This window comes from Polypterus senegalus, chromosome 11 (assembly GCF_016835505.1).
Source record: "Polypterus senegalus isolate Bchr_013 chromosome 11, ASM1683550v1, whole genome shotgun sequence".
Lineage (NCBI taxonomy): Eukaryota > Metazoa > Chordata > Cladistia > Polypteriformes > Polypteridae > Polypterus > Polypterus senegalus.
In genome coordinates, this window is record NC_053164.1 from 21,975,048 (window position 1) to 21,981,047 (window position 6,000).

The window sequence follows — 6,000 nt, forward strand, 5'->3', positions numbered from 1 at the left end:
CTCGTAAGCCAAGTGACTCGCAAACCGAGGTTCCACTGTACAGAAAAGGGTGAGAAATGGGATTGATGAGAGCCCAAATCCTATCTTTGCTCTATGCCCTCATTTCATTAAATCTGCCCTGAATGTCTAATGGTAGTCCTAAGAATGTCTCATTTATGGATGGATATACAGTGGTGGACATTATCTCATTTGTGTGACTGATCCCCAAAACCCTTTGACACTGTTAGATAGCTGTAATAGTAAATCTGTACTGTGTGGGATATGGCCGGCCGCTCATCCCGGCCAATACCCCCAGGCCGCCAGGTGGAGCCCTTCTTGCAACATAGAGGTGCCCCGAGTTCCAGCGGGGCATCATGGACAGTAGAGTTTTTCATCCAGCCCTGTCAGATACCATGGGGACCTCCAGGGGACGCTGCAGGGAGGAGCAGGGACTGCTATTTTCCCTATAACCCGGAAATACAGTGGGTACGGAAAGTATTCAGACCCCCTTCAATTTTTCACTCTTTGTTATGTTGCAGCCATTTGCTAAAATCATTTAAATTAATTTTTTCCCTCATTAATGTACACACAGCACCCCATATTGACAAACCAAAAAAAGAATTTTTGAAATTGTTGCAGATTTATTAAAAAAGAAAAACTGAAATATCACATGGTCCTAAGTATTCAGACCCTGTGCTCAGTATTTAGTAGAAGCCCCCTTTTGAGCTAATACAGCCATGAGTCTTCTTGGGAAATATGCAACAAGTTTTTCACACCTGGATTTGGGGATCCTCTGTTATTCCTCCTTGCAGATCCTCTCCAGTTCTGTCAGGTTGGATGGTAAACGTTGGTGGACAGCCATTTTTAGGTCTCTCCAGCGATGCTCAATTGGGTTCAACTCAGGGCTCTGGCTGGGCCATTCAAGAACAGTCACAGATTTGTTCTGAAGCCACTCCTTCATTATTTTAGCTGTGTGCTTAGGGTCATTGTCTTGTTGGAAGGTAAACCTTCGGCCCAGTCTGAGGTCCTTAGCACTCTGGAGAAGGTTTTTGTCCAGGATATCCCTGTACTTGGCCGCATTCATCTTTCCCTCAATTGCAACCAGTCGTCCTGTCCCTGCAGCTGAAAAACACCCCCACAGCCATGCTGCCACCGCCATGCTTCACTGTGGGAACTGTATTGGACAAGTGACGAGCAGTGCCTGGTTGTCTCCACACATACCGCTTAGAATTAAGGCCAAAAAGTTCTATCTTGGAGTTTGCTAAAAGACACCTGAAGGATTCTGAGATGGTGAGAAATAAGATTCTCTTGTCTGATGAGACCAAGATAGAACTTTTTGGCCTTAATTCTAAGCGGTATGTGTGGAGACAACCAGGCACTGCTCATCACTTGTTCAATACAGTCCCCACAGTGAAGCATGGCAGTGGCAGTGTCATGCTGTGGGGGTGTTTTTCAGCTGCAGGGACTGTACGTCTTAGGCACAGCAACAGAGGAAACGACGTACTTCCAGGATGAAGAAGAACAGTTTTCACCCAACCCGGAAGTGCTGGATAATCATATGGACTGAGGGATCAAAAGCACATTCGGTTCATGTACTAATAAGGACTGTCGGAAATCACAGACAGACGAGCTGAGTCAGGTGGCAGGGTGACAATGTGTCTGGGTGTGGAGGATTGTTTATTGTTGGAGTATTATTGATTATTGTATGAGTATTGTGGAGTGGAGTGTGCTTTGTGCACATTATTATTGTCCAAAAAAAATATTTGGACTTTTATCTGGTGTCTGAAGTTTGATCTGAGGGTTCAAGGGGACGACAGCACCCCCTATCTGTCACAACTGCTATGGGGAAGAATAATCCCCAGGACTGATGTGAGGCTTGGTGCAATTCACCCCTATATCTAGGCAATTTAGTCATGAAATAATTAGAAATATTTCATATTATATTTTTTAATAAAACAGGAAGGGAATGTAAGGTTTCATACGCTCTGAGTGTGACCTATTTGTTCTAGTAGGCCACTCTGCTTTGGTTGTTTTAGTAGTCTATAATGTGAGGGTATCCAATAAAGAAAAAACATTTCCTTTGCATTCCCTTTTGTTGTCCACATTTTGTTGATGACTTTGCAATTGCAAAACGTGAAATTCACTGAAGAGTGTTTTTGAAGTTTTGAAGGTTTGTTTTTTGTATGAAGAACAAAAACTCACAGAAGAGCCTTGTTTACACTTCATCTTCGGATTATGTGAATTTCCCCTTGGGATTAATAAAGTATCTATCTATCTATCTATCTATCTATCTATCTATCTATCTATCTATCTATCTATCTATCTATCTATCTATCTATCTATCTTTTCTAAAGCAGCATATGGCATGTAATCCATTCTAGTTAAATTAATTATATTTATGCCTGATCTCTTTCCACATCTTTGCAGAGAAGTCCAGCATGTTTTTGAAAAATGTGACATGCTCCATGTTTTCCACGTAAAGACACACTAAAATACCCCATCATGCACATTACTGCATTTTATCCAAAGAAAACCTCACTATATGCAAAACGGATACTGCTAAGCATAAAACAACCAAACCTAAAAACCTCCTCTTCCTATTAGATGATATGAGCAATTCCAGTGGCTTTTGTTTTTTTCACTGGAGATCTTTATTTAAATACTAAATGACAGGTAGGGGTGACAAGGTGGCGCAGTGGGTAGCACTGCTGCCTCGCAGTAAGGAGACCTGGGTTCACTTCCTGGGTCCTCCCTGCGTGTAATTTGCATGTTCTCCTCATGTCTGTGTGGGTTTCCTCCAAAGACATGCAAGTTAGGTGCATTGGCGATCCTAAATTGTCCCTAGTTTGTGCTTGTTGTGTATGCCATGTGGTGGTCTGGCTCCCTGCCTGGGGTTTGTTCCTGCCTTGTGCCCTGTGTTGGCTGGGATTGGCTCCAGCAGACCCCCTTGACCCTGTGTTAGGATATAGAGGGTTGGAGAATAACTGACTGACAAAATACATACTATGTCATTTTGAATATCTCAAAATATCCTGCGATATCCTGAAACGAAAAGTAAGTTGTGTTCTGCTGAGTGGAATACATTTGAGACAGTGGCATTCCTATATTAAGGGCCATACCAGATGATATGCACAATAAGTAATAAGCTTGCTGTATTATTAAAATGTTTATAACAGCCATCAACTTTGCCTTCTTAATCATGTTTTCCAGTTTTCCTCTCATATGCACAATGTTATTTCTTATTGCTTCATTGCATGTGAAATGGTCGTCATGCTGGGTGCTGTGATAAGACACTAGGAGAATTTCAAGCCTCTTTCTTACTCATAAGCCTTGATCTGCTGGCCCCGGAGTGTTCTGAGTTGATGCGTTTAGTGTGTGAATGTGTATGTGCATCCTAACCTCCCATTTTACTGAGGCACCCTTTATTCTTGACATTAAAATGAGGACTGCATTTTTTTTTAAATTGTATGTTTGCACTTCTGATTCAAGTTTTCACCAGTTAAGACTATGAAGTGGAAGTCAATGAAGAGGTACAAAATGTCCAGTACCATTTGCTCCATTGAAACCACAATAATTTGAAAAGAAAAAAGAAATGAAAGCAGATCAATATCAGTAATGCAAATAAATAATAATAATAATAATAATAATAATAATAATAATAATAATAATAACACATTTTATTTATATAACTCATTTCCCATGCTCAGAGTCTCAGAAAGAAGCAGCAGGTATATGTAACATTGGATACAAATGTTTCCTGAATAGAACACTGTAACAGATCGATACAGGATACACAAAGCATTAAATAAAATAAAAGACAATAAATCATAAATAGTAAAATACTATTTAATAATAAAAGAAAAGCCTAGCAGATAACATCATTTTTGATACAACACACACATAAATTATACTGAGCATCTGGATGGAGAGGAAGACTGAAAGAGGAGGCAGAATGTCAGGTTAAGTTAAACGCTTTCTGAGCAGATGAGATTTAAGTTATTTTTTAAAAGAATGAATTGAGTCCGCTGATCTAATTAATATATCGGGTAGAAGACATTATTCTGCTGGGAAGGACAACAAAAATGGAACAAATTTTGAAACAAGCCAACAGAAAGCCTTATAGTTTAGTGACAACATTGTACAGAAATGGTGGGTGCTGACAGAGAGACAGCTCAGCTGATGTCGCCAGGAAGAATTCTATTCACAGTGTTCAGAGAGAGTCTCTTCTTGGCTGAAACAAGAAGTTCTACTATTTACTTATGCTGCAAGGAGACCACTTCTGAGCCAGATGTTGTGGGATTGCAACTGATCACTAGCAGTTTACCAGAGTGCAAATTTATGTACTTGAGATGCTTTGTGGTTGGAGTTCATGGCAGTTCATTTGGTGATGAAGATGGGTTTTATACTATGGATGGGTGGGGTGTGGTGATGTTGTTGTGCAGAAAAGGTGAGGACTGACAGAGAGGGTGGTGACATTACCAGGAAGCACTCTGCTCACAATGTTCAGAAGCAGAGTCTGCTTGACCAAGACAAGGAGTTCTCCTATTAGCTCAGGCTGCAAGGAGACTACTTCTGAGCCAGACATTGTGGGATTACAACTGATCACTGGTAGACTATCAGTGTTCAAACCTACAAACCATGGTGTGAGTCAATGACAATTTATTTGGTGATGAGGATGGGATTTACACTGTGGATGGGTGGGGTGTGATGTTGATGTTGAGCTGACATTAACAGGATTCACTTGGCTTGTAGTGTTCATAAACGTTTCTGCATGGCTGACTAAAATAGCTCTTCTTTTAGCTCACACTACAAGCAGACTGCTTCTAAGCCAGACATTTCTGGTTTGCAGCTGACCACTGTCAGTTCAGTACAGTGCAAATCATCGAAAACTGAGATGCTTTCTGGTTTGAATCTATGGCAATTCATTTTATATGTGCCCCTGTTTCAAAAGAGTACAACATCCTGATGTGGAAAGAACAGGTACTGTATTTAGAAAACTGTTAAAATGTAAAGATGTCAATTTTGGTAAATTCAAGTCTTTTGAGTATCTCGCCGTTATTATTCATGGAGATTCTCACGTTCTAGTATTATCCGTGTATAGACCTCTTAAATTTAACGTGTCTTTCTTTGTGGAATTCTCTGACTTAATGTCAATATTAATTACGAACTATGACACACTGTTAATAGTCGGCGACTTTAATTTTCATATTGATAATTAGTGTGACCAAAAAGTGAAAGAATTCATGAACCTCCTGGACTCTTTTGATCTGAGACAGCTCGTAAATCAGCCTACACATAAAGCAGGTCATACGTTAGACTTAGTGATTACTAAAGGACTAAAAGTTGATGTAAAGCAGGTCATTGATACGGGTCTATGAGACCATTTTCTTCTACGTTTTAACTCTTTCAGGGCTGATGTCAACTTTTGTCAAAATTCAGGAATAGAGGATGGTAATCATCTGTAAAGTGCAACAAAATTACATTTTGGTTTGACTCTTTTTGCTAGAAGGAAAGTTACATAGCTCTGTTGATTTAGTCTTGATTCCCTATGCGTGCACAAGTAGCGAAGAGCAAAAAACTTCTAAAATGGCACCGACATCTGGCGAGAGACCAAAGCAAATGTGCAAAGCAAAATACTCCATGGACGTTTTAGGTAATTTTGTTGCATAGAACTCTGACTTGTTGGACTCTGAGTTTGATGCAAGTGATCTGGAGATGGAGATCAAAAACACCAGCATCATCTTATCGGTCCCCAGGTGATCATGGTGCTGAACACTTTCATGGAGCTGATGTGCCTACAGCATTGTTGTGCTTGGAAGGACCACCACTTATGATGACAAGAGGTACAAACCAGATTGCATCACACTGCGACCGCCACCCATCTGCTGTGGGAAGACGGCCAGGCAGCTGGCCCACCATGCATTCCTGCAGACCATCAAGGTGCCCCCAACGCAGCCACTGCTGCCAGAGATGCCGAACATGCGCCAACAGCAGCCACAGCAATAGCAGCAGATGATTTAT